Here is a 10717-nt window from a genome sequence, read left to right on the forward strand (position 1 = left end):
CAATCAATTTTCTACTTATGTGACATTCTACAATTTGATTGGATATTATAAAATCATCTAAAAAACTCTCTTGTGACGTTACTACAATAAAGAATTTTGTGATCATTTACTAGGTTTCTACAACACTCTGTGATAGATATGTTTAATGTGAATAAAGCCATTTGTAGGTTAGTACCCCTTGACCTGCTGAGAGGATCATTGGGCTTTTGGTCAGCTTTCATTATCAATCATAATTGCTTGGGAGATGAACAACAAAACATCTTAGTATCTAGGTGTGAGGTCTTAAAGCAGACCAGTTTTGTTTTCCTTAATTTACAAGTTCTGTTTTTCTTGTGTTACTTCAAAGTGCCTAGCAATGCTGCTTAGCTTCTGTTTCAACAAATTCATTGGAGTGTGGTAACTGTAGGAAAAGATTCATTATAGTACTCAAGCATTTGGCCGGTGTTTATTATAGGGCCTTGGCGTGTGTCTTGTGCTTGAGAAAGGAGGGGTCATGGGCAGTAATATTTGGGTTTTAATTCTGTAATTGCAATCTTTTGGGAGTAATAACCTAGGGGGCTTAAATATATATATATATATATATATATATATATATATATATATTGACCCTTTAAGTATTTGCTCTCATATTATTTCTCCTGTATTGGGGAGAGAATAATAATCATAACAAGTCTATTAGTGGAGAAAATTTGGGGAGAAAAGTCATAGAGAGGGATCAGCAGGGGGCCTTCATTCTGGAGTCTGCTTTGCAGACCTCCTTTCCTTATACTGTGACCTTGTCAGCCAGACAGGGGTATGATGGCCTCTGGCATCTCCTAAAAGTAAACAACTTCATCTCAATTTGGACTTGACCTATGGTGGATCCTAGGCATTGAATGATAATTGGAAAGCAAACAAGAATGAGAAAAAATAAGACAAGAGCAAATCCACGACAATAAGGGTGTAAATGAGACTGTTATGGGATACATAGGAAGAAACACTGTCATTAAAGGAACTTGCAATGGATGAGGCTGAATAAAGGGATGTGCTGGAATGGTTAATATCCATAATTTGTTTGTGCACTGTTTTTAGATCAACAGAAAATTCTGAGTGGTTCCAATTTCCAAAAATGTGGTGTTGTGTGTTCTCCCAAGGAATATCTGATTGATTATAAGGAAGAGAAACACAAATCCATTTGTACTCAGGATGGCACTTTGATTTAAGTCTCACTTTTATATTCTGTAACTGATTGCCAATATAAATGATGGCTTCTTCTAATATATTTAAACAAGCCTCTAACCCCTTATCTATGTGTTCTTGGGTTAAGAGGGCAAGTGAAACATTCTTAGAAAGATTGTCTAAATGTTGTGTAGTGTGGACTCCTTGAGCAATGGCTGCAGTGGAGGTTGCTAGGTATGTAAGCTTAAAGTAGCTTAAATTTTGGGAAATTGATTGTGGGGTATAGATGCCTATTGTTCAACAACAAATACAGTGAAAGAATTAGAACAATTGGTTAAAATACACCCTGAACAAGAGATTTTTAAGAGTCATGAGGGATATCATATCTCTCTGTAGGACCACTGAGAAAGTCAGAGTCATTTGAAGGCAGCAGTGCAATCAGAAGGTGAAAATTCCAGCTTGTGGTTGGGCTGCAGGTGTCTTGATTTATTCCCAAATTGGTAGAGCATTCTGGGCTCTTGTCTTAAAACAGACTCTCTGTATCTGCATTCTCTTCATCACCTTCCTGCTGGGGTGTGTCGTGAAGCTTGTTGTTGGAGTCATGGTGAGGACATGTCCTAAAGGTCCCAACCTTTAACTTAAAATTTTTAATTATACATCCCTAGTAAAGAGCTAAATTATACTTTTGACATTTAATTGTAGGCCAATCAGAATCTCAGAAATGCAGGGAAAAGGATCATGTTTTAGAAATATACATACATAGACTAAGCTTCAGGTATCAATAAAGGCAAGGTATAATATGTGTGGTTATTTACTTCTTGAAGGACAAAAATTTTCACCCATAATCGATAATACTCCAATTTAATCATTATCATAATTTGGAAATGGGTTGCTTTGCATGTTCACATATTTACCTCAAATAAGTATAAGGTTCTCACTAACTTTGCTACATTTGTCACTGAAGTGGTGAAAAATTATCCTATCCTATCTTAAAGTATGTTTAAATTTAGTATAATCCTACTCGTGATCGAATTTTTGGTGCTTTCTAAGAATCCTTTTTACTGCAGTAGAAAAAGGGAGGGGTAACAGGTAACTTGCTAAAGCAGGTGAAAAGGTATGTGTATGATGAGACAGGTTAACTCAAAAATTAAATTAAAGTCTTTAAGAGTAGGGTTTTAATAACATAGGATCTTTGTTTTTAAAAATATATGTGGATTCCCATACATAAAGGTGTCTAATGGAGTCCATTTTCTAGCAACCAATGAAATTATTTGTAATCAAAAAACCTGTTTCTGGTTGACAGCCAGTACATGTCTGTTTCACTCTAGTTGGGAGGAGAAAGAAAAGGAGAGGGAGTGAGGAAATGATTTCCTCAAGTTTGTATCTTAGCAACTCCAAACAATCTCCTTTGAGGGGTCAACACACTCAACTTCTCAAAATGTGATCCCACATCCACACCATGGATGCACCATGGCCCGCACAGAAGCATCCACGGGAAAGACTGATATGTAGATGTATGAAGGTAGTTTAGATGTTCTCTCAAAAAATTTATCCTAACCACCTGAACCATGAATCTTTTAATTCTGATATATTCTCATTGACATCTTAAACAGTTGGTCCAATTATTCATAAGTTATTGTATTATTAATTTGGTTTAACTAATTTTAGCATATCAGTTGTTGTGATTAAGGGGAAAATCTATTCTTTAACCTGAGCTTCTTTAGAAATCTGAATTTGTAGTTTGGACTTTGCAGTTTTATCACTTAGCCAAATTGTATAGTTTCAACTGAAAGACCCTTTTGTTGTTGTTGTAGTGGTTGTTGTGTTGTTTCTAGAAAAGCTCACATTTTTACTTAATAGTGGTATGTAGAAATTATGGTACTTGGGCATGCTCAAATAAACCCTTGAAATTCCTGTTAATATATCATATTGTCAGATCAAAATCTATTCTAGCTGTCAATTAATTTCTCAGGGCTCTCAAATTGTATCTCTAAAATTTTAGATAAGGAAACTGAGAACTTTTTCCTATTTAAAATGTTTTGCTGGATTGCTTCTTTAATATAAATGTTGGGTAATTGCAAACACTTTGATCTCCTTCTCATGTCTGAGAAAGGGGTTCACTTATTTTTGGAAAGGGTCCAAAGGTTTTTTCTTCACATTTAACTGCCTTTGGCTATATTCCTAGTAAATGGGTATTTTGCTGAGGGAAAAACTTTTTATTCTTTTCTTTTCAATTTAACACTTAAGTTACATCTTTTTTAAAACCTTTGATATTAGATCACTCCCAAGATATTAATTAACACTTCACTTCCAAATTAACTTTGATTAAAGTTCCCTAACAATGTTTCCTTAAGATTCCAGTTTTCCTTTCAAACTTCTGCTCCAAGTAGAATAAAACCTTTAGTTTTTTGACTCTATTACTCTTACTATAAATAGGGGACAGGTGACTATCTTTTACTTAAATATTTAGTAGCCTAATAATGAATCTTATTTGATTTCTGGACTGGTTGAATTTTCTTTGCCAATAGCATTATACATAGTTTGCATAAAAAGTAATTTTCTTCACAGCACAGCTTCATACAAATTCTGTGTATATCCATTAAGATTATATTTGAATAGATAAAAACAATTTCTCAGTACAATCAAGTACAACACTGATTAAAAATTCCCATTTAAGTCACACACCAAATTCTTAATACCTATGCAAATACACATATATTGATTATCAAATTAAGCTTCTAGAATTTCAATGCTCCCATGTAGTACATGTAATTAAAAAACATCCCATATAAAACCCAAAATTTCAGTCTTAGAAAGATTCTCCACAATGCACCATAACCTTTGTCTGACTGAATTTTGCACAAATTCCCTCTTGGTGTCAAGCTGGCTATTAATTACATTCCAACAGTTCTGAAGTTTCTTAATGACAATAAACAATTCTCTAGTATGGGTATGGTGCAGAATCGAATTTTGCTAACATTTCACCTGTGATTAATATACAATTATCACCATAAAATCACACTACATCATGGTACATTTTCAGGCTAACTAGCAATTTTCCAATGTTAAATATATAAGTTTTTAACATTAAATCTTAAAGAATAGCCAATTTATAGGATAAAATTTCCCTTTGTGTGTTCCAAATCAATCCCTTTTTCTTTTTCTGGGGGACCTTCCCAAAATAAGAAAGAGGAAGATTTATGGAACACCCTATCAATTTTAGAGGCCAAAATTAATTACCTCCTTTCAGGAGGACTCTGATCATAATTTGTGAATGCCCAATTAGGGAGACATTTAGACAGGACTTGTTAACACGGACACACATAGAGACACACAAAACAAATATTAAACACAGACTAAGGGAAGCATGCTTTTAAGAATTAAGGTGTTTACTCAGGATCTTGAGGAAGAAAAAAGGGGGAAGGAATGCAAAATCCATCTTGCTGTTTCCAAGGTACTGTCTCTTAACTGTGAGAAGGGAAGAAAAGTTCTGGCTCACGAGCCTTGAGTGTAAACATTTGAAAAGGCGGGTGACAAAGGATTAGAATAGGGGATCCTCCCTGCTAGAACCAAGGATCCGGTCGAGGAGGTGGAAAAGGAGGACCTCCCACCTCCGTCCATCCTCTCCTCCCTTCCCCCTCTCCTCCCTTCCCCAAGCGGAGGAAAATTCTTGGGAGGAGGTGGGAGAGGAGGAGGAGTTGCTGCTGGTGACTGCCTAAACTGGGGATTGTTATACGTAGCTGCGTCACCTTCTGACACAGCCTTGTTTCCAAGAGGGAGTCTCTCCTCTTCAGGATCTTGACACTGAAGTCTTAAAGTCAAAGACTTCAGTCTTGGGTTTCTGCCCAGATTGTAAGGGTGTTTTCTCCATGGCAGACAAGTTAGAAAAAGTCTGCCCAAGACGAATAGCCTCGTGGGTGGGGTCTAAAGAATCTCTGAAGAGTGAACCCAAGGAAAATGTCTCAACTGGTCCTTTGTCAGTGTAATAGGTTTTTAAATGGAGTCCAATTCGTTCCCAAGTTTGCAAGTCGCCCCCAAGGACTACAAATTTGAATGAAGTCCAAGAACTTAGCCAACTGTGACTTGCTTGCTTTTCTTACTTTTGCTCCCCTTTTCTGAGTGTGCTTAATTTTTCCAGTAAATAGCTTTCTTTTGATTCACTGTGCCCCTTTCCTGTTTAACTTCTGGAAAGTTCTGAATTTACCCACTCCTCCTTACCTATACTCACTTTCAGGAGTTCTGCAGCACTCTTGGGTGGGATCCTAACCTTCCGAAATTGGAGAGAGTCTTTTGTTCCAGGGGGGCCTTTTTTTTAATATCTGGCGGAGGGAGGCTTACCTAGTCAAGAGTCCCTGGTCCCCAGCGCCAGTTGCTGTGGGGTGGGCCAGCCTCCCACAGGGGATGGGGTCTTGGAGGTGGGATGGTGTCAGCGAAATGATGGATAGGACATAGTTTTCACATAAAACCTGCAGCACAGGTTTCACAGGATAAATTGCTGCGCCTTGGTTGAGGCATGACTTTATTTTATACCTTCATGATCACACGTCTACTTGGCATGCAATTTCATTCTCAACATACATGTTTCCATGGAACCTAACAACAGACAGGAAGCCTAGGGAGATAGTCAATGAAACATTGTTGCTAAGGGCAGGATCAGTGGGTAGAATTAACATGATCTAGATATAGGTTAGGGAATTCAGAGCACAGATTTGCCAGAAGTTTTTATGCCTAGAAAAGAGGGTCCTATCTTAGTGGGTATATAAAAATCCTTAGGTTCAATTTTGTAACTGGACTCTCCTGGTAATATCCTGGGGGGACAGAGTGGGACATCTGTATTAACTCTGCAAGCATGTTGCTCTCATCTATTTTTCTTGGGGCTAAGTAAGAACAATAATCATGGCAATTCCAATAATAAGGAGATGTTAATAATGAAAGTCACTTAGGGGGGGTTTCAGTGGGCGTTTCCATCCTTCCTGGGAGCTGTTTTGTAGTCCCTGGTTTCCACGTGGATTGTGTCAAACAGCATGATCCTTGAGGGCTCCCGGCAGTCTTGGAAAATAAGAGTTTAAAAAAAAAGGATAGTCTTTAGTGGCCTTGGGAAAGACCACTAAATTTGACAATTAAGAGATCCCTGATAATTTTAGAGAGAGCAGTTTCAGTTGAATGAATGATCAGGTCAGAAGTCAGACTGCAATCAAGAAAAGAGTTGAGAAGAAAGGAAGCAGAGGCATGCATCAGTTGTAGACAGTCTTCTCAAGAAGTTTAGCTGCAAAAGAAAGAAGATATGGGAAGATATGGGAAGAAACAAGAATTGATCGATCAAGTGAGAATTTTTTTGAGTATGGGGACACTACTGGCATAGTTGTAAGGAGCAGAGAAGCAATCAGTTGACAGGGAGAAATTGCAGATAATTTGGGAATGGGGATGATAGAAATGACATTCTGCTCATTCTTCCCTAGGCTGTACAACTGACTTTTTTTTCCCCATGACCTCTGTTGAGTACCTTTGTCTCTTCTCATTCCCCTCATACACTTTTCAGCTTTCTTTTATGTGTTGTCTTCCACTATTAGTATATAAGCTCCTTGAGGGCAGGGATTGTATCTTTCTTCTTTTGTGTTTATATTCCTAGCACTAACAGTGGTTGAACAACCTAGAAAAGGGCTCAGAAAACCATTTGGAGTCTACCTGTAACCCAACTCTCACTGGTGGCTCCACGAAGCTGTGATATGAGCAATGGCCATACCCCATTAAAACTATCTAGACAGACAGGCTCAACTAGGTTGAGAGTAACAGACAGGCCTCAAACCTGTTGGTGAGTTAGGGAAATGACTACCCCTAAGCATGTGAAGACTTCCCCTGGTAGAACAGGTGGATGAGGACAATTTTTCCAAGACTACAGAGGCAGCCAAAGCCGACACTTTGGAGCACTCCATGACTGGTCCTCTTTCAAAATAAAGTACAAAAAACCCCAGCAATATTGGTATTCCCCTCACTTGACACAGCTTAGCACATATTAAGCATTTAATAAAGGCTTGTTGACTCACTTTCTGGAAAAGATAGAGGGAAATAAGGTCATTTGTGCATGTAGAGGGGTTTACCTTAGCAAGAAGGGCCACCCCATCCTGTGAAACAGGGATGAAAGAAGAGATCATGACAGAAGGCATCTCAATGATATGAAATGAGGAGGAGAGAAATGGAATCTCTCAGCTAATGGCCTCAATTTTTTTCAGCAAAATAAGGGGCAAGATTCTCAACTGAGAGGGTGGAAAGGGAAAGCCTTGGGGGATTTGATGTAGGATAAAAAGCTTTTTAAGACAAGCAAGAGGCAACTAGATAGCAAATGAATAGAGCACCAAACCTGGAGTCTGGTGGACCTGAGTTCAAGTCCAGATTCAGACAATTCCTAGCTTTGTGACCCAGGGCAAGTTATTTGACTCCAACTGCCTAGCCCTTGCTGCTCTTATCTCTTTGAACTGATATTAAGGCTAAAGATTAGAACGGATGTGGATGCTATAGTGAGTTGATTAAAGAAGTGTTAAGGGATTTCCAGAAGCAGTTAGGTGGTTCAGTTGATAGAGGGCTGGACCTAGAATCAGGTGTTCAAATCTGACCTCAGATACTCATTAGTTGTGTGACAGGGTCAAGTCACTTTTATCCTGTGTTTGCCCGAATCCAGTACATTGGTAAATGGCAGTCCACATTAGTATCTTTGCCAAGAAAACCCAAAACAAGGGGTCGAGAAGAGGTGGGGACAACTGAAGGATTCGCAATCCACAACCCACAAAAGGATTGTCTGGCAGGGGAAAAGGTTCCATTGAGGTTCTATAATATCCATTTGTAGTAATTCCAGTCACCCTGGTTGTGTGATTTTTTTTATTCCAACTTCATTCAGCAATATGGGCAATAAAAGAAAAGCAGCAGTGATGTTAGTTAAGCTCTAATAGTTTAAAAAGAAAAGAAATTTAAATCATGGAATTACACTAGGCCCCATCCAGTGCTAAAAAATATATAATTCTACAAGTCAAGAGGCAACTGAAGAGCTGTGGTAAGACCAGTGAACCAGTGCCATATTTCCACATCCCCTCCAGCATTTGTCATTTTGTCCTTTTATCATTTTAGCCAATCTGATGGGAGTGGGGTGATATCTCAGAATTGTTTTGATTTGTATTTCTCTAATCAATAATGACTTAAAGCATTTTTCATATAGTTATACATAGAGAAAGCTTTGATTTTTTCATTCAAAAACTGTCTATTTGTGTCTTTTGACCATTTATCAATTAGGGAAGAGTTCATATTCTTATAAATTCGACAAAGTTCTCTGTAAATTTCCAACCATTTTGTAGAGCATTCTGGAATTATGCCCCAGAGGTTATAAAACTGGGTACACCTTTTGACCCAGCAATAACACTATAATGTTTATTTCCTAAGGTGACCAGGTATAAAAGGGAAAGAATCTATATGTTCTAAAATATTTATAGTCGCTCTCTTTGTAGTGACAAAAAACTAGACATTGAAAGGACGTCCATCAATAGAGGATACCTAAAAAAGTTGTGGCATATGGTTGTACCATAAGAAATGATGAGCACATTAGTTTTAAAGAAACATGGAAGGGCAGCTAGGTAGCTCAACGGATAAAGAGCTAAGCCTAGAAATGGATGTCCTGGGTTCAAATGTGGTCTCAGATACTTCCTAGTTGTGTGACCCTGAGCAAGTCACCTAACTACCATCAGTTAGCCCTTACCACTCTTCTGCCTTGGAACCAATACAAAACAAAAGTTGGTTTGTTTTTTGAAGAAAAAGAAAACTTGAAAGTATGAAGAGTGAAATGAACAGAACCAAGAGGACATAATATACAGCAACAGAAATATTGTTTGAAGAATTGTGTGTTAACCTCCAGATAAAGAATTGATGGATAGAAATAAGCAAGACATAGCTTTATGTATACATATGTCTTTTTGTCAAATGATACCATCTCTGATAGGGGTAGATGAGAGAGAGGGGGGAGTTGTCTAGGAACTTTAATATAATAAACAAATAGATAAATAAATACATTTGAATTTTTTTAAGAGGCAGGTGCATTGGTTGGTAGAACTGAAAAGTGGTCCATTCATTCTAGGAAGCAATTAGGAATTTTGCTTGAGAGACACTAAAATGCCTACAACTTTTGATCCAGAGTTATCACCACTGGGTATATAATCTAAGGAGATCAAAAATGAAATGTCAGGTCCTATATATACCAAAATAATCATAGCACCCTCTTTTGAAGTAACTAAGAAATAGAAACAAAGTCAATGCCATTTGGTTGGGGGAGGACTAAACAAATTGTAGTTCATGAATGGAATGGAATATTCTTTCACCATAAGAAACAATGGCTATGAAAAATATGGAAAACCATGTCAGGAAAACATGTGAATAGATAAGATGTGAAATAAGAAGGACCCAGATCATGACTATAGTCATGAAAATCTACAGAAAGAAGAGGAACCACAAAAAACCGTACTGAATGTAGAATGTTAAAGATAAAATTTGGTCCAAAAAAGAGATGAAAAAATGCATCTCTCCCTTCTTTACAAAGGTGTAGAACTTGGTATGTGCAGTCACTTGGGTTGCACCTACAATTGGTTGGTTGCGAAGGATGATGTATGCATGTACACACGTACATGCTATTTATAAGTATTCAATTTATATGTATGTTCGTGGGTTGAAATTAAGGTGATACAAAGCTAAACAAAAATGTGTCCATTTTTAAGAGTCAATTGTATGAGTCTTTGTTCTTTCCCTCAATTTCTTGACAAGCAGGTCCTTTTCTATTGATGAGAGGTAGGGAGATCTAGGCGACCAGAGGTTAGGGATTCGTTAGTTCTTAGCTGGGAGAGAACAAGAGCTGGCCCAAAATGCCAAGCTCTGTCTTCCAGGGAAACCTGTTAGAATAAAAAGTCTCCTGATCGAAGATCCCTGGGTGACTCATTTGGAAAAGTCTGGGCCTACTCAGCCCAATGGAAGAAGAGACTATTAAGAAAGAGCAGTGAACCATGTTATAAATCACATTCCCCAAGACTCCAGCCCCCCTACCCCCAGAGAACAGAATAATAACAATAATTAAGTGTGTCTATTTATGTTTCTGAAGTCAGCAGTTCAGGGCAGCACCTGCCACAGAGGGAGCTGAGCTGGGGAAAATTTTTCAAGACCTTCCCAAGTCTCCTGCACTTAGTGAAATAGCCCATGGGAGCTTCGACCCCTCCGAAAGGGAAAGCACCCACTATTTATAACACCCCGTTCCTTGGGATCAGAAAGAGTCGGCCAGGAGCTCTCTTAAGGGCGCTCACTTCCCATTGTGAAATTCAGTGTGTGGCTGGGGCCCATCACTCAGCGTAAGCCACTCAGACTTATTTATATTTTGCACGAAAGAGGGAAATTACTTAGCCGTAGGGATCAATTCTTCAACCCAATGTTTCTAACACGGCAATAAATATATTTCATGGTCTCCCTCTTTCTCCTCCTTTCTTCAGCTTAAAGGACTAAGCCACAGCCTGGGCAGGCAAAGATAGGAAGGGACATT

This window comes from Monodelphis domestica, chromosome 4 (assembly GCF_027887165.1).
Source record: "Monodelphis domestica isolate mMonDom1 chromosome 4, mMonDom1.pri, whole genome shotgun sequence".
Classification (NCBI taxonomy): Eukaryota; Metazoa; Chordata; class Mammalia; order Didelphimorphia; family Didelphidae; genus Monodelphis; species Monodelphis domestica.